The 18417-nt window shown below is 36.9% G+C and overlaps 1 protein-coding gene across 7 annotated transcripts in view; it reads left to right on the top strand.

The window, feature by feature from the left end:
* The window catches only part of LOC122670836, a 114303-nt gene that overhangs the window by 81927 nt on the left and 13959 nt on the right, over positions 1 to 18417 (top strand). For 4 of the 7 annotated variants that reach the window (XR_006334260.1, XR_006334259.1, XR_006334261.1 and 1 more), the window contains 2 exons: positions 16779 to 16907; positions 17377 to 17652. The gene's annotated coding sequence lies outside the window, so the exon portion shown is untranslated. Of the gene's footprint in view, positions 1 to 14803; positions 14837 to 15220; positions 15275 to 16778; positions 16908 to 17376; positions 17653 to 18417 lie in introns of all 7 variants that reach the window. The other 3 variants (XR_006334263.1, XR_006334264.1, XR_006334265.1) reach the window with 2 other exon arrangements.

Here is an 18417-nt window from a genome sequence, read left to right as displayed (position 1 = left end):
ATCAACTAACAAATGCAAGCGATGAAATACAAGACATCGTACCCCCAACATGGGGAACCCCATGTACCCCATCCCATCTTTGATAATACACTAATACAGGTTCTAAGTATTTTAGATTTCACTTAAAACACTTTAATGGTTGTTTTTTTTTTTTGACGAAAGGTGTATATATATATATATATAAAGAAAACAACAAACCTAGAGAGTTATGTTCAAAGAGGTGCCGTCAAGACAATGAAAACCTATGCTAGTAAAGATCTTTGTGGCTTCAGCCAATTCACAGTAAGTACTTATAGATGTCCACGGAACGGATATTGAAAAACGAGGGTTAAACATGTCATAGAGTTTCTTGTTGCAAGTCCATATTCCAGTGAGGTTAATGTTCTCCTGCAACGTTGTTCTCCAACCTTGAAAAAGTCCAAAAAGCTCCACTTCAGTAGCATCTGTGGTTTGCAATCTACCTGCATCTGTTAGCACATGTTGTCCATCTAACAAAATGTAAAAAGCCCACTGAGCTAGTTTAAGTTCGGGTTCATTAATTCCTGCGACCAGTAAACCAGGGAATTGTATATCAACATTAGTATGAGGTAAAGGGTTTGGTGGGTGATGTGTGCTTTGTAGGCAGTTGTTGCTTGGGTTTAAACATAATGGGGAAAAATTAAGTTTTGCAAGCCATCTCGAGACAGGCTGAATGACCGTAATGGGATCGGCCTTAGCACCACACATAACAACTTTGTTCCGTACATGCCATATGTAATAACAAGTAATAATAAAAACAGAAAAAAAACCAAACTAAAGATTGTTTATCAAAGGCTGGTGAGCCAATAAGGGAAACACAGAGGTCAGTGAAAGATGGGGCTGATAAATGCTCGGTTCTTAATCCAAAAGGGCTAGAAGCCCAAATACGCTTAGCCCAATCACATGATAAGAAGAGATGCCAAATCGATTCATCGTAAGAACCACAGAATACACATGTAGGCTCGACTGATATCCATTTCGAAAGATATGCCTTGGTAGGGATTTTTGCATGTAAAACACATCAAAAGAAAATTTTAAAACGGGAATAAATATTAAGTTTCCAAAAGAATTTCCACCAATGGAACATCAAGGGCCTAGAGGAGCTGGACATAGTGGTGAGGTAGGAAGCCACTGCCTTAGTTGAAAACTTCCTAGATTTGGAAAGGGAGCATCTCCAAAAATCCTCAGAATTAGAAATAGTAATCGTTCAATCTTAGAAATGGTTGTGTTTGTTTGATATATATATATATATATATATTCTGGTCGGTTCACCTCAGATAGGAATCTTTTGAGGGGTATTTTTACACCGTAGGATCTGACCACATAAATCTAATATGTTGATTTAGAATTAAAAAATATACGGTATTATAAAATAAGTATTACATAAAAATAACGAATATATCATATATACCCGTATATACGTATTTACAAAGAGGGTTTCTCCAAAAATAAACCCTAACATCCTCTTTCCCGCATTTGTCTCTCCTCTCTCCACTCCTCCCTATTTCGCTGCCGGAATATCCTTCGGAGACGGCAACCAGCGCCGCCTTGCTGCTGCGAATCCCATTTGTAGCCCCGCCGTGGAAGAAGAACCTGGCTGCGAACCCTAGACGTAGCCCCGCCGTTGAAGAAGAACCTTGCTAAGAAGAACCCGCCGTGGAAGAGGAACCCTGCTGCGCGACCTCTAAGGAGAGGACTCCGTGCAGCTCAGGTGAGGCTCACCCCACGGATCTGTTAGTTGCTTTACATTCTTTGGTTTCCCAATAAAAATGTTATCGAGAATTTTTTGGAAAGGTTGCTTCCTCCCTCGTAAGAACCCAAACTCTGAAGGAAAGGTTGCCTCCTCGGCTCCTCCCTCGCAAGAACCCAAACCCTGCTTGAACAGTGAACTACCTCCTCCCCCGCTGCAACTACTCCGCTCGTCTGCTTCACACATTTCGCATGAGCCCTCTCCGTCGTTGCCATTTTCTTCCTTCTTCCCTGTGCGAGTGAGCAGAGAAGATTGTTGTGGAAATACGACCAAGAAGGAAACCAGGTACGCTCACCTCTTTCTTCTTATTTTTTCCTCTTTATTTGGGTTTAGGATTTAGAGTTCTCTCCCAGTTAGGACTAGAAATTTGAATAAATTTGATAAGGAGATCAGATTATTTGAACCTGAATCTCTCTGAGACATAAGTGGCTAAGAGCAGAGCAATCAGCTTTCTGTTTTCGTTGACTGTTTTGGATCTGAATGTTAGCTTTAACTCGTTCAGCTTCTGCAATTTGTTTCTGGATACTTCATTTTTTCCCATTTATCTTGGTTTTTTTGTTGATCCTCTGATTTTTGCAATGTTTTCGCGTCTGCTGGAAGTTAGAACTAGAAATTTGAATAAATTTGATAAGGGAAGATTGCATTAATTGGATGCCGGTCTTGGTTACAATTGGAATGACTGCTGCTCCCTTCTTGTCTCTTTAATTTTGTTCTTTCTATGAGTATGCCAACTGTGCTATGATTTAGAAGATCTGAATCCTCAAACTTATTTCAATTGTTTTGACAACAGTAAATTTATGGTTTAAATTTGGATTTGTAATGCTCTAGCCTCTGCACGTAATTTTTTTTCCCACTTATTGGTTAGGGGTGACCAAGGACTTCATAATTGAGGAGGGATTTGTGAGAGCCAAGTTGTTACTGGAGTTATGAAATTTTTCACCTTGATTTTCTTGACAGTTGGTATATTTATTAATAATATTATTCTGATGATGTCACTTTGTGACTTGAGTGGGGTAACTACAAATCTTCAAATTTAGTGGAAGAAAATTCAAAGCAGTCTGTAGCATGCAAGTGCATCGAATATCAGAAATCAGTTATTGGTACCTCCACCACTCCATCCTCTTCATCTCTGTTTTATTTTCCCCCCTGGAGCAAATGCATATGCTGGGATTGAACTTACAATTCTGCTCCAACATCACTATTCTATCTTTTATGAGGTGATTTGGTTTTAGGAGATTATCTGCTGGTTCATTGATTGTCTACTTCCTTCTATATGTCTATGTTAAAAACCTTTTGAGAATAAGAAAAGGGGCTGTCCAATAGTATGCTTGTTTGCCATTTGTTTCTTAATTTTTTGCAAGTCAAAATTATCTACCTTCAACCTTTTGTGAATTAGGATTATATAATGGCAATTTCATACTACTAGGGAAGAAAGGTCTATAGAAAGTATGCTGCTGTACTTTCACACTATTAGGGATGAAAGTTCTATAATGCTATCAAATCTGTTGGAGATTCATGGACTGAAAACCATAAGTGGTTGACCATATTCATGTCATTATAAAAGGACTTTGATTGCAAGAATGGTCCATCATTATCATTTCAATACATGTGAGACACATTAGGAAGGTTTGTGGCAAGGTTCCCATTGGGTCTGATCTTTGAAACATGGTTTGTGGCAAGGTCCCCATTGGGTGTGATCTTTGAAACATGGTTTGTGGCAGTCTCATGGTTACTTGTAAATCTCAAACTCTACTTGTTGGGTCTTTAGCTCAAATTGGTAGAGCACTTGGAACATGAGCGCATGTTCCATGGGGATGGTGGTTCGAATCCACCGAGATCCTTTTATTGAACTGTTCATAGCATTGTCAGTTAAGGCAATCATGAGCATTATATAGTGTCCGTTGCCTCTCCCTTTTTACTAGGCTCAATAGTTCTCGAAATCATGACTGTATGTAGAAATCATGCTCTTTTTTATGTTTAATAGTAATCAAAGATTCAAAGGTCCCAAGTTACAGTTGCAGATGATATTTTTATAGCAGAAAGCATATGAAGGAAAGAAGTTAATAGCAGTACCCCAAGTTACAGTTGCATATCATTTAGAGAACTGAAACAATCCACAAAGCAGGAGCCTGAAATGAGGCAAAACATGTAAAGAAAACACCAGTACTAACAAGGTTTTAATTGCTGTTTTCCTTTCAGAGTTACCCTCTTTTTTTTTTTTTTGAGTTTGGGTGATGGCCTTTTTCCAAGTTGTAGAGACCCTCCTCTGCTGACAATGTAGGTTATCTTGTTGTTTTGTTTTATGTGGCTGTCTGTTTAACTCCATATTGTGTTCAGACCTGTGCTTAGCCAATATACTTACCTGTGTATAAGTGTTGGCAAGGGAAAATGCTTCACTACCACCCCTATAAATTCTTACTTTTTTATTTCATTCTGTCACACATGTAACATTCATACAAAAAAGGCACATAGACTTGATGTAGTTTAGCAAGGACTTATGCCACATAATAGGCCCAAAATGCAAAGAGCAGAAAATAAAGAGAGAGAGAACCACATAAGCTACAACCACAAAGACTCATGGAAACAACCACAATTGCAGCAAAAGGCAATAACTCAACACCAATTTAATTAAGAACACAACAACTCAACTATTTAGCTTAGTCAGCAGTGTTGCCCTTAATATAGGCCATAATGCTTGGACAAAAATAAAAACTCCTTAAGTTACAAATTCCTAGCCAAAAGTTCATTCCTCTTTGAACAAAATAGAAACCTTGTAGACCTTCTAGACTGTCTTACTAACTCATACCAAGGCCAAATTTTGAAATAAAATTCATTAATTAGTCAATATGAGAGTCGAGATGGAGTCGAACCATCATCTCCTGGTAAATAACCAGTTGCTCTACCGTTTTGAGCTAAAGACTCACTTACATCAATTAAAACCATGTTAGTTTAATCCAATATAAAAAAAAATTTTAATTAAATTACACTAACCTCACCTGAGTTGTACCTCAATTGCTGAATCCCACCGCCAATTACTCCTCTCCAATAACCCCAACGCACCACCCCTTCCCCTCAACCATCATCATTTTATTAATCACCACACACACACATACACACTGAAGTAACAAAACTAGTAAAGAAAGGTAACAAAGAGGAGATAAAGATTAAAAGAGAATGAATTTTAGTAAGAGAAGGATTTGTGAAATGAGTTCAGTTGAACCACCTTCCAACTTTCTCTTCTCCATTCCCTGCAAAAATGAAATCCATTAAGTTCAAATGATTAAGTTACAAAAAAAAAAATTGGTTAAGTAGTAACTACTGACTTGTTTTCATATCCCCCCCCCCCCAAAAAAAAAAAAAAACGAAGAAAGACTCACAATGTTGAGTTGCAAGGCGAAAAATGGTTGGCAGGATTATTTTGCATTTTGTATCTGATTCCATCTTACACAGAATGATTCACCTGTTCATCCATAAGAATTAAGACTCGGTTCGGATAGTAGTTTCGAAAGATTTTGGAGTTCTTTTTCATAAGGAAATCTAAGGCATCCTTGGAGTAGAATATGAGGATGGTCTGCTCATGGCATGGATTGCATGGGTAGAACCCACCAAGTTTTTCTTGTAATGTCGTTTTTTGTGATTTACCTGTTGGGTGAATTTCAGGTTTCATCTTCCTCTGTATCTCTTACACAAGAACCACCAACCTCTCAAATTTCAAAATATTTGATATAACAAAAGAGTTTGTTAAATATAGCAAATTCTTCTATATGTTGGTGCACCTTATACAAGAAAGTTTTCCATAACCAATGGGGACTATTCACTTCATTTTTCTTGACTATATTTTCTGCAATTCTTCCTTGTCATAGATAACATTTTTAAGACGGCAGTAACCATGTATCTGAAGCAACGGTTACATAGAGAGAGAGAGAGAGAGAGAGAGAGAGAGAGAGAGATTGATCACCGTGGAGTTCATGTTGGAAAAAGAAACTATCAAAACTAGAAACCTTCTCAAAACAGCCATTTTGCAAAGTCATCACCTTCTCTTGAGATTGGTCTGTAAGAACAGATCAGAAGAAACGCAAGAATTTCATTAACACACGAAATCACCAAGTTGTTTATGCTGGTTTTTTCTTTCAAGCTAATGAGCAAACAGGTGTCAATCTGATTTTAACTCAAGACATCATCCCATACATAATATTAATCCACGACAAGAGATTGCTAACTAATTATAAAAAGGTGAAAACAGGTTCTCAGCCCAGTGGCCATCAGATGGGAGAGGAGGAGGGGGGGAAAAAGGCCAAGAAAAACAAGAAACAAAGGAGAAGACAACTTCTTAAGACATGTGGTAGCAGTCTTACAAAGTAGAAGATCGCCATCATCCTCTGTCACCTGGCCCTTCTGCAACCATCATTAAGCTATGGATTCAGTGTAAAAGATTGTGAGGTTTCAGGTCCCTTTATTTGAACAATAGAATACAGAGATTAAATGAGCACTAATGGATTCAGTGTAAGTATTCATTACAGAGGGATAGGTAAAGAGAAGAGGAATAGAGCAAGCAATAGAAACAGAACAGAGAAATCCCATGGAAAGAAATGAATTCCTTGAGAAACAGGGGTACTGGAGCAAAAGGGAAATTGGAGTTGGACAAGAATATTGAATCCATGACTCCAGAAAGATCCTTAATTACAAAGACACGGTTCAAATAAAAGGCTGCATGGAAGAGGTGTCTAGAATATTGAATCCAGAGAAAGTGTCTCATGTACATTGTCAGGTAGAAAATAAAATGCCAAATGATCTCATTGATACAGGTAGAAAACAACTATTTGCAATCTCACATCACCATACACAGTTACACACCTTGAGAGCTCTCTAGTTAGAATATGTACCTACATTGGAAATCGAAATTTTTTAAATAGAAAAAATCAACCAACATTGGAAATAGAATTTTTTTTTAAATCTACCTACTGCTCTTCTCCTCTCTGGCTTATCCTCTCAGGATTCCACACTAACTCTGTTAGGTTCCCTTCAATGGAAAGAACAATGAAAATGCGGGAGATAGTTGGATTTTAGAAATTTTTATTCCCCCCCCCCCCTCCTAATTTTAGAACCCGTATAAGAAATGGCCAAAAAATCCCAAAGGGCATTTGTAAAGGCAGAAAGATACCTGACCTTTATGCTTGACTCGCTAGTTTCGTAAAATCCTTTTCGAATTATCTGAAAAGCAAGGGAAAAGAAGGACGAGGTTTGAGGTGTTGTAAAAGAAACTTGGTGTCTCCTTTAAACGAATAACTGTGAAATAAATAAAAAACAATGTTTTCGACAAGACCTCTCGGCTCTCTTCCCTGCATCAATCGCAATGTCAAGGAACTCCGCTAGGGAATTTGTTCATTACACAGAAAAACAAGTAAAACAAAAAATATAAAATGAAAATTAAGAACAATACCTGCAATAGATGCAATTACTAATTTCAAATTCAAGTCCGACCAAAACTTGCCCTCCCGTAGCAATGCGTAGCAGAGAAGAAATGATGGTTGCGCAGAGCCGCAGACCAGAATATCTTGTAGTGTATACTCATCCCAAGTTCAGAAAGGGTAGGGTTTCTCACCATGTTTCCACCAAAATTTGACACAAAGGTAATGCGCAGCAGATCTCAAAGAGCCGTATCGCAGAGCAACAGCAGCAGCCGGAGGTTGTTAAAGAAGGTCAGGGTTGACGAGGAAGTGGAGAGGAAATGGGGATGCGTAGCCGAGGTTTTGCAAAGATGACGGCCTTCGTCCTTCAAAGAGCAAGAAAGAGATGGAGCGAAGATTGAGCAGGGTGAAAAATAAACGGGCGGGAAGTGGAAAGGGTTTCATATTTAGATGGGGAAGGAATGCCCGGTCCAATATGATTAATGTGCCGATTCCAATTAGATTTCACTCTCTTGGAGGGATTCTCTTGGCGGGATTTCCATGATTTTCTACAGGTTTTGATTTTGAATATCAAATGTGAAAATAATGCACACTAGTCTATTGGATTCCACGTGGCATCAACAGGGACTAGCCCTTTTTTTTCTCGTTTTTGGGTAGAAGATTTGCCCTATAGACTCTATGGTGATTGGAATCATATGATCGATGGACCTTGTCAACCTAAGGACTCAAATGGTTAACGATATTTAGATCCTCTATGGCCTGGGGTTGAGCAGTCATCGTGCGCTCCACTCCCAAGCTGCGACATCGAATTCCATGTCTATCCAATGGTTGGTAGACGGAGCTCACTTCAAAATTCAAAATTACCTCTCAAAATTTAAAATTGCTTGTGTTTCTAGAAATTACAAAAACTACCCCTACTGGAGGAGTCTAGTTACCAATTTTCCCCTGGTTTCATTCCCTTCCAAATTTTCAATTTGTTGGATTTGGAATTTTTTGTTCTAACCTGTCACAAGTACTAACTTGTCAACTATGGTAATTAATCCAAATGCTGATCCAAATGGATATTATGTTGCCTCTTCTATGATCACATTAAAATAAAATAAGTACTAAACACCAATGGACTTTTACTCCAGTCTAGAGTCTAGACTCTGCAACTGTTTGTCCTTTATATAGTTAAGGGGAGCCAAGATACATTCATTCAACAACTACTGTTCTTTCTGAATTCCCTCCTCGTAATTGTTGTTGCTCGGGTCTGACTTAGGCCTCGAAGTCCGCTCCAAGTTCCCCTTGTGCCCTTCATCTTTTGCAAGTTATCCACGACATCAGATCAAATTCCGACGACAACAGACTCTATTGTCAATCTTAGGAATAAAATGGTTAATGTTCATTGATGTGTCAACTAGAGCAACCGATTCCTTTCACTAAATGTCCAATTTTTTATTTTTTATTTTTTTTGCCACTTCCTTGCAAAATTAAACACTGATTGGTTTTCAGGGCAAACAATTTGACCTGGTTTGTTGGATTTGGAATATATATTTTCCCACTTGTCTTAAGTGTCGAGCATGTCAACCATGGAAACTAATCCAAATGATGACCTGAATCGATCTTATTTTGCCTCCACTATGATCTCATTAAAATAAACATTGATGGAATTTTTTGGGAAAACACTGCATAAAGGAAGCTATTTATTGAAACGTGAACGACACACAATATCCAAAGTACAAATATCAGACATTCATGGGGAGGAAATGGGCCAAGAAGTCCTACACGTTATGGACAACACCCTCCGAGCCGGGGAGTCAGCTACGTTTTTAATCTTCCTAGAAATATGGTGAAACGAACAGGAAGTTAAAAAAGTTGCAAGATGGAGGATATCCCCAACTATGTTCAGCGTTGGAATCTGATTCAAGGATTCATTACGTGATAATGAAGTGATCAGCTCTTTGTTGTCCGACTCCACCATTAGGGGGGGAGGGGGAGGACACTTGTCACATGCGTTGATGTGTGGATGAGGGGAACTAAACAAAATGTCATATACTGTGCATCTTATGATGCCTCAACATGAAAGGCTTGGGCTTCAACCCTTTTGATCTCCTCACTGAAGAAATTCTCTATGTGATTCTTGAATTCCTCTATGAAAATCCTCTTGACAAGAAATCATTATCTATGGTCTGCAAATCCTTCTACGCTGTTGAAGCTCAACACTGGAAGACTCTGAAGCCCCTCCATTATGAGCTACTCACCACAATCCTTGATCGATATCCGTTTGTTATGCATCTCGATCTCACGCAAGGGGGGGGGGGTTGCAGGTGTACAAAGTAATTTACCCTAGACTTAATAACAATAAATGAGTCTTGGTGGATTCGAACCACCATATATTGGGGAATCCCCAAGTGCTCTACCTGTTTGAGCTAAAGACTCTCATATAAGAAAGCAAAAGAGAGCAACTATCATTGAGAAGATTCACAAGTCACCAAACATCAAATACATTGAATTGGATGACTGAAACGGTTTCATGTTAATTCAGTTTTACAATGTCAATTAAAATAGATCATGTGGTTGCATCATGATCTATATCTCAAATAAGAAATAGCAGTAAAGCGTCCATGAACCATTCATCCATTGAATGTGAATAATCCACTATTCAACACTGATAAGTTAAAACCTACTGAAATGAAAATTATCAATTCCAAATGCAGCCACGCATGATACATCTCATAAAGAAAGTCTTAAGACAGCCCCTATCATAAATCATCAATCCTCAGCTACTCTCATAAATCATTAGTCAACTACTATCCTGCTGCCCTACAAAAATAACAAATAAGTCTAGAGAACTGAAAATGGAATTCATTAATTATATATACCACAATTCATAAATTGAATAGAGTTAACACCTAAGATTGAGATAGTGCATCATCCACTACAATGAAAAGAGATCAATATAAATCATGTCAAACATGATAGTCCACAAGCAATCAATGAAAGAGATCAACAAAAATCATGTGGTTAAGGCATACATTGTAGGCATGGTTCCTGACAATAAGCACCAAGTAATAATTGCATTCCATGAAAAGAAAATCATTCTTCGGTATTCTGTTCCAGCAAAATCAAACCGACCACTTTTTGCATACATGTCAATCAGGTTTTAACTCAAGACATCATCCCAGACATATTATTAGTCCAAGACAAGAGATTACTAACTTATTATAAAAAGGTGGAAACAATTTCTCAGCCTAGTGGCCATCAGATGGGGGAGGAGGAGAGGGAAAAAAAACAAAAGCCAAGAACATAAGGATAGAGAGACCTGAAAATTTTTACTTGTCAATAGATATAAACTTTTAAATGAATGTAACAGAAAGAACCATTTGGGTGTTCCATTAGCTATATTGACATATCATTCTTAAATGAATGTATAATTCTTAAGCAATCAGATTTGTCCTTGAAGGTATATAAATGTATTACTCCTAAACAAAACCATCTGTCCTTGAATCACCTTAAACAAGAAACTACAAAACCAGATTAACTAAGAATATAATGAATTCAATGACTAGACCTTGCAATTAAGACGAATCAAAAGCATTTTCTAGTTGACAAAAAATTATACCTGCACAGATCAGTCCTCTTTAAAATACTATGAAACAAATTAAGGACTGTAGGAAACAGATGAAGATGATAGAAACCACACCTACAAAACCATCCAAATGACAAGAGAGGGTCCACACCTAAAAAACCATCCATATGAAAGAGAGGGTCCATCTATAAAAAAAGAGGCAGAGGAAGCAGCTTGGGTATCGTTCCAGTTGATGGGTTAAATTCAGTATATTGAAACTAGTGGCATTTTTAAGACAGAAACAAAGGAACCACGCTGGCCTTCAATAACCATTGAGAAAGGCAATAATGGAATCTCAGGTTCAATACAAGATGCCAAGGCAACGAATAAATCGAGCATTGCTATGGTGAAATACTTTTAAGTATTTGGACTGATGTTGCACAACAGCCCAAGTGATCCATCTCAACTACGAAAAGTGAAATGGGAATTGGTTTGCTTCTCAGATTATACCAATACATATATCAGATATCAGAACATTAAAAATGATGTAATTTTTACAAGGAAAAAGTGCTGATGTGCACAGTCCATAATTATGCAAAATCTAGCATGGACCAACTAACCATTCAAAGCCAACATAAACATTAATCTTTCATCATAGGAATTAATGACAACTCAAGCCAATATCACACAAAGCCACTCCAACAAAATGGTCAAATACATGCAATACATTAACTTAACAGTAAGGGTTAGCAATTTGAAGCCTAACAAAAACACTTGCAAATAAAAATAAGCCATCCAAAACACAAGTCGTTGATGCGTAGCTCGCAGAGAGAGAGAGAGAGAGAGAGAGAGAGAGATTTTAACCCCAAAATAACAGAATCTCTTCAATGTTCATGAATTCTACATAATCTTAAATCTCAAATAAATCTCTCAATCTCATAAATATGTTCTTATATTTCGGATTATGCCATTGCAGAAACTGCACAATCCTCTGACCAGTTCGACCACCGGAAAGGGCAGATTTGGCCACAACCGTGGCAGAGTTGAAAGAGATAGAGGCAGATCCGGCAGCAGTAGCCATGAAAGCTTTAGCCAATCTCTGAACAACAAGGCTGTCAGATTAAAAAGAAAAAGAACTAATGAAGCTCTCCAAAAAGTAACAAACAGAAGCATCTTTGATAGGGCAAGAAACTCTTAACAACAATATGTGCATTTTCACCTTTGCATATCTGTTTTCCATCAATCCAATGTTTTGCAACCTGAAGGAAATAACTGATTTGCAACATTTGCAATGCTATAGAAATCATCTGAATACTCATCACCTACACAAGTCATTTTAATGAAAAAATTCTACCTCCAACTAATCTTTTTTCCTTTTTGGAATACTAGAATCTTTCAACAAATCCTCCCTCTTCTGCTTCTCCTTTGCAAGGACCCATACTTTTCCCAATTTTGCAGAGAATCACTTTAGGCATATTGAATCTAACTTCTACCTATCATAAAGAAAAAGTAGAAAACCCTTCTATCTTAGAGTTTATGCAAGAGTTTCCTAAGCACAACATTGGTTTCCTGTAACCATTCTGTGACAATTGATAAGAACACCCAAGATTCCATATTCAAATTCAATATGATACAGAACCAGCATACCAAGGAAAAAGGGTGTTTTTTTGGGGTCTTTGTCCAAATGCAATAAATCAATTACTATGAGCATCACTAAGTTATAAAGAAGATCTGCAAAACAAACTTATAAACAACAAATCAACCTTCAACACCATTGTATCATTGCCAAGTTGGACACTCTATCTCAACTAGAGGTCCTACCATATCTGCAAAAAACCTTCTATTTGATAGGGGAAGAAAAGTTGGTGACATCCCAAGTCAATATCAGCAAGAAGTAAATTACTGCAGCTAAATTGGGATAGACTGCCAACAAGTTCATTTCGATTTTTCAGGCATTGGGCACTAACATGACCTGTACAAACACATACAAATACATTTGGATATTATCATGTGCAAAAATTTTAAAAATTCAGAACGACAAATCCACAGATATGTATGGATGTATAGGGTATTTAGATATTTGAGTAATCCATACAATAAGTGAACTTTTGTCTGTATGAATGAATGTAGAGGTATTCCTAATTCTTAACCACCCCCCCCCCCACCCCCCCACCCCCCCCCGAAAAAAAAAAAAAGTGATATTCCTAACCCACTGCATTTAGAAAGGAAAAGAGAGAATAAGAGAAGATGAAAGGTGAGAGACAGAGAGCACAGAGGCAGGATACCTATTCATCCTCAAGTTCTGCAAATTGCTAATGAGAGTGTAAGGCAGCAAGATCGGGGGCTAGGCAATTAAGATAGCGGCACTGTGATTCATCTCTCTCTACTATACTCCGCCGACTATTCGACAAAAATACGACCGTTTTCCCTCTAGTTTCGCCATCACCAGAAACCATCTACAGCATCTAGATTGCTCTCTGGTACAGGTGAGAGAACGCGTAGAGAAGAATAAGAGAGATTGGGGTTCGAAATCTGGGAGTCGAGAGTAGGCCCAACCGAGAACCAAGCGTTCGACAGGAGAGAGAGAGAGAGAGAGAGCGTATTTGGGATCATATAAACCGTAGTATACAAAAGAAAAAAACAAAGCGTATGCCGTATGATGTTTAAAAAATCAATTAACGAACGAGATTTAATGATACCATTTACACGGATCAGATTACTCCCGACCATGGATTCCCTTATCTGCACTGCCGACCAGAAAACCTTTTTTTTTATATATATTTTTTTTTTTTTTTTTTTTTTTTTTTTTTTTTTTTTTTTTTTTTTTTTTTTTTTTTTTTTTTTTTTTTTTTTTTTAAACTATTAATAAATTATTTTTTTATATAAAAAAAAATAAAAAATTATATAATTTTTTTTAAATATATTATAATTTTTTTTTTTTTTTTTATATTTTTTTTTTTTTTTTTTGTTTTTTTTTTTTTTAAATTTTTTTTATATTAATATTTTTTTTCGAAAAAATTAAAAAAAAAGGTTATTTTAATTTTTTTTTTTTTTTTTATTTTTAAAATTATTAAATAAAAAAATTTTTTTTTAAAATTTATTTTTTTTTTTTAATTTATTTTTTTTTTTTTTTTTTTTATTTAATTTTATTTTATTTTATTTTTTTTTTTTTTTTAATTTTTTTATTTTTTTTTTTTTTTTTTTTTTTTTTTTTTTTTTTTTTTTTTTTTTTTTTTTTTTTTTTTTAATTCCTCTTTTTTTTTTTTTTTTTTTTTTTTTTTTTTTTGTTTTTTTTTTTTAAATGGGGGAAGGGAAAATGGGGTGGGTTTTGAAAAAAAAAACTGCTTCTGCTTCTGCTTCTCCTCCTTCTGTGGCTCCCGCTGTTACTGTTGATACTGTTGCCGCTGTTGTCCCTGTTCGTGTTTATTCTACTGAGGATGTGCCTACTTCCGTAGAAACTCTAGAAGAAGAGTTTCAAACTATTGATTTAGAAGATAATAGCAAAGATACTGGCGAGGAAGTTGCCGTTGTCGTCTCTGATCTTGTTTATTCTCTTGAGGATGCGCTTTCTATCGTGGGAACTCTAGAAGAAGGGTTTCAAAATATTGATTTAGAAGATAATAACAAAGATAATGTCGAGGAAGTTGCCGATGTCGTCCCTGATTTTGTTTATTCTCCTGAGGATGCGCTTGCTATCGTGAAAACTCTAGAAGAAGAGTTTCAAACTATTGATTTAGAAGATAATAACAAAGATAATGACGACGAATATGATGACCTTGTGGAGTTTATCGTTGATAGGGATTCTCTGGTCAGGGAGACAAAAACTACAAAAATTCTCTATCCCCAAAGGCCAGATGCCCTCGATTGCTCCTATTACCTTCGTACCGGAAGTTGTCGTTATGGAGCGAATTGCAGGTTCAATCATCCTCCTAGAAAGGAAAATCAGGTACCTTTTTTCATTTCGACCCGTTTGCTGATTAGCTTGTAACTTGAGCGTGCTTTACTGCTTGTAGTGGTTTATTCTTCAACGTCTTTCTTAGTGATCCTGTAATGATGGACGATCACTCTTTTGTGTAGGCACGAAGATCGGTTTCGCCGGAATCTATGCAGGTTAGCTTTTGTTGGTCCTAATCCCCTCAAAAGTTTCTCGCTTCTCCTTCAACCCTCTTTATCTAGGACCAGGACCGTGTGCTTACACCTTAATTATGTAGTGTTAGGGCGGTTTCGATTGAGTAGGAATAGGCAGTTATGTATTACCCGCTGGTTTGCCCTGCACTCATGATTACCTCAAGAAGCTGGCTTTTACTGGAAGTTGGAAAACAAAAATTTTTCTCCCCTTCTATGGGCATTATTTCATTCTTTTCTGTCATTGGTTGATTTACTTTAACTGAGTAGTTATCTGTTATGAACTTTGATTACGTTGGTGCTTCGATTCAAGTGTGAAGATTGAACTTGGTCTCTTATTTTGGTGTCCATTGTTTTATTCATGTAAAGGTTATTCAAGAGAAGGAAGACCTTTCAGAGAGAATGGGGCAGCAAGAATGCAAGGTCTTTAACTACTTTACTTGGTTGTTTTTAGTTTCTGTTCATAAGATACATTACTTTCTTTGAGTATTATGACTTGTAAGTTCCCTGAAAATTTTAATGCATTTATTCTTAATATACTCTCTTTTTATGTACTTCCTGGCCTCTGTTTTTTTATTTGGGTTGGATCCAATCCTCTTTGTTTAATCTCAGGAATTACTATTTTGTTCTAATTAACTCTACTCCTACAACCAATATTCTATCAGGAACCACATCCTTTATCTAAGTGGTTGGAGTTTTTATTCCACTCATAGTTGTCAAGGCGTTGCCTAGGCGTCCAGGCGCCTTTCTCTCACCTTGTTTTCTGGTGTTGCCTTGGTCGCCTAGGCAACGCCTCGTCGCTTTGTTGGTGTTGCCTTGGTTTTTTACCCCCTCGATCACCTTGGTTCGCCTAGGTGCCTTGACAACTATGATTCCACTGAATGAGCATGCTATCATTTTGGAATCAAAGTGCAAACCGACTTTTGTACAAGATACATCTGATACCTGGACCTTTCATTTCACCTAAAACACTTATATTAGGCATGCAACATAATGGCTGTGGGATGTGCATCCAATCCACCAAACCCTTATCAATGGTTTTGATTATTTATTTGGTAGATTGGGTATTTTCCCATTATTCCTATGGCTGGTGTTTTGAATATGTATTCTTTGCTGTTGTCACTTGTCTTTCTTCTTGTTCATCTTTTTATGGGTCTAAGCTGGTATTTTGATGAAGATTCAAGATAACAGAATTGATTTATTGAAGAGAAATCAACTCGATACCAACTGGTCTTAATTAGAAGTTAGAGAAATTCTCTCTCCCTAACCTGCATGACGTGTTTGGCCTATTGATACTAAGTCTGATTGGGTATGGATTTCATTTGTTTGGACTTCTTTTCCTTATCTCTCTCTCTCTACTCATCTTAGCTCTATCAACCCCATCTGAATCCTCTCATTCCCATTGATTGTAATTTCTAATTAACCGAAACCCTTTATTTTCCAAAATATTTCAGTCTCCAGATTATCCACTCCAAACCTTAAGGTCAGAAGATTTGTTAAGCCTTGCTGCATCAAGTCGTCCTCTAGTATTCATGTTACCTGAATCTTTGTATTCCATTTGGGGGATGCTTGTTCATATTGTGTGGCGTGGAAATAACTCCATCTTGGATGATGTTTTATCCATCATATTGTTTGTGCATGTGCGTGTCCGTGCGTGCCAGCAGGCATGCCGGAGGGAAGTTTGTGAATTGGTATTGGTGGCTGGGACCAAGTTTGACTGGTGGTAATGCTTTTGGCATGAGTCATTTCATTGTCTCTCACTACTGCCTATGTGGGTCTTTTTGCCCTTCTTAAATAGGAATGATTTAGGAAGGTTTTTCTGATATGACATTGTATGTTTTTTATGTCAATTGCTATTAATCTTTCCATGGATATAATGCTTGTTAATGGATGTTCTTTTATTTATTGTATCCTATGGCTGTTGCAGTATTACCTGCGGTCAGGAGGATGCAAGTTCGGAAAAGCTTGTAGATACAATCATTCACGGGAAAAACCTGTCGGACCACCACCGCCACCACCACATGATTTTAACTTTCTTGGCTTGCCAATTAGACTGGTAATTTACAGAGTTCCCCTTCTTGTTCCTCCTAATCCATTGAGGCTAAAATTTCATATGGCTCTGTCCAGTTGCAAATAAAGGGAAGGGAAGGGAAGGGAAGGGAAGGGAAGGGAAGGGTAGGGAAGTACAATAAGTTTTGAAAAGAAAAACAAAAGTTTTTGTAATTATGATTGTGCAACCTACCTAAAACTCTTACCCTATTTCATAATTATACTTTTCAAATCAAAGTGATTTGATTGCAAAAATAAAGTGAAATTTAACAGCCATATTTGGAATGTTTTGGAGTTAGTTACACAATCATGTTAGATAATGATTTCAAAAGTTCCCTTCAGTATTGATTTGATTTCACTTCCCTTACCTTTATTTCCCTTGCAACCAGATGAAGACTATATTTATAACATCCATTTATTCGGCTCTATTTGAGTAAGTATACTGAAATTTTGTGGTAATGTTCTCTCTGTCAAAGGGGGAGAGAGAGTGCCCATACTATATGCGTACTGGTTCCTGCAAGTATGGATCCAACTGCAGGTTTCATCATCCTGATCCTACTGCTGTTGGAGGAGGTGATATTTCTCCTGGTTCTGTCTCATTACATCCGTTAGGTGCATCGCAACCGTCTTCAACATCTTGGTCTTCACCACCGAATGAGACTGTTCCTTATCTAGATGCTGCCAATCCTTATGTACCAATGATGCTTCCACCTCAAGGGGTTCATCCAAATCCGAAATGGAATGGATATCAGGTACATTTTATCATGATTACCTCTCTTTTCAGCATAAACTGTACCCTGATATCCTGGGGGAAGGTTATTTAATTTGATGCTTCTTCCTTGTTTTTCAATGGGCAAGAATTTAATGGTAGGAGGAACAAAAAATTTCAGAACAAGCCACCAAAGAGGCAAAGCCAAGCTAATTTACAACAACATCATCCGATAGAACCATCTTTTCAAAGAAATATATTATACACCTCAAAAAGAGATACTGTCCCTTATAGTGCACAGCTTAGATTGAACACTGCCCTGCTGTGTGAAGCATTTTACTTTCTCGAAGCTCGGTTTTTGTTATTCTCCTTGCAACCGATATGTTGTTCCATTTCTGATAAATTCTGAAGTATTTAAATGAGTTACTCAGTTTCAGTATCTTGATTAGCCCTTTTTTTGCTAGTCTTATAGCACCATTAATTTAAAAAATATCATTTAAGCTCCTCAGTTTGTTTGTATGCTCAAAAAATCAATATTTTTTTCGAGATGTTATGGATGCTTTTGTATTGGATGGGTTATTATTATCTATGCCAGCTCTCATGGAAACATTATTAGCACCGTCGATTTAAAACTAAGAATCTCTCCGGTTAATCATATTTATTAGCAAACCTTTCTGCTAATTTAAAGCAGTCCTGTGGGATTTGTAGTTTTAATCCTTTAATTTTCTGTTTGCTGGTGTTTATTGATTATATTTTGTATGCATTGATCATTGAATATGACAAGTTGGGTATCTAATCTTTGTTTTTA

Source organism: Telopea speciosissima, chromosome 8 (genome assembly GCF_018873765.1).
Source record: "Telopea speciosissima isolate NSW1024214 ecotype Mountain lineage chromosome 8, Tspe_v1, whole genome shotgun sequence".
NCBI classification, from domain to species: domain Eukaryota; kingdom Viridiplantae; phylum Streptophyta; class Magnoliopsida; order Proteales; family Proteaceae; genus Telopea; species Telopea speciosissima.
Note: the sequence above shows the minus strand (reverse complement) of the source record. Positions and strands in the feature narration are given on the sequence as shown.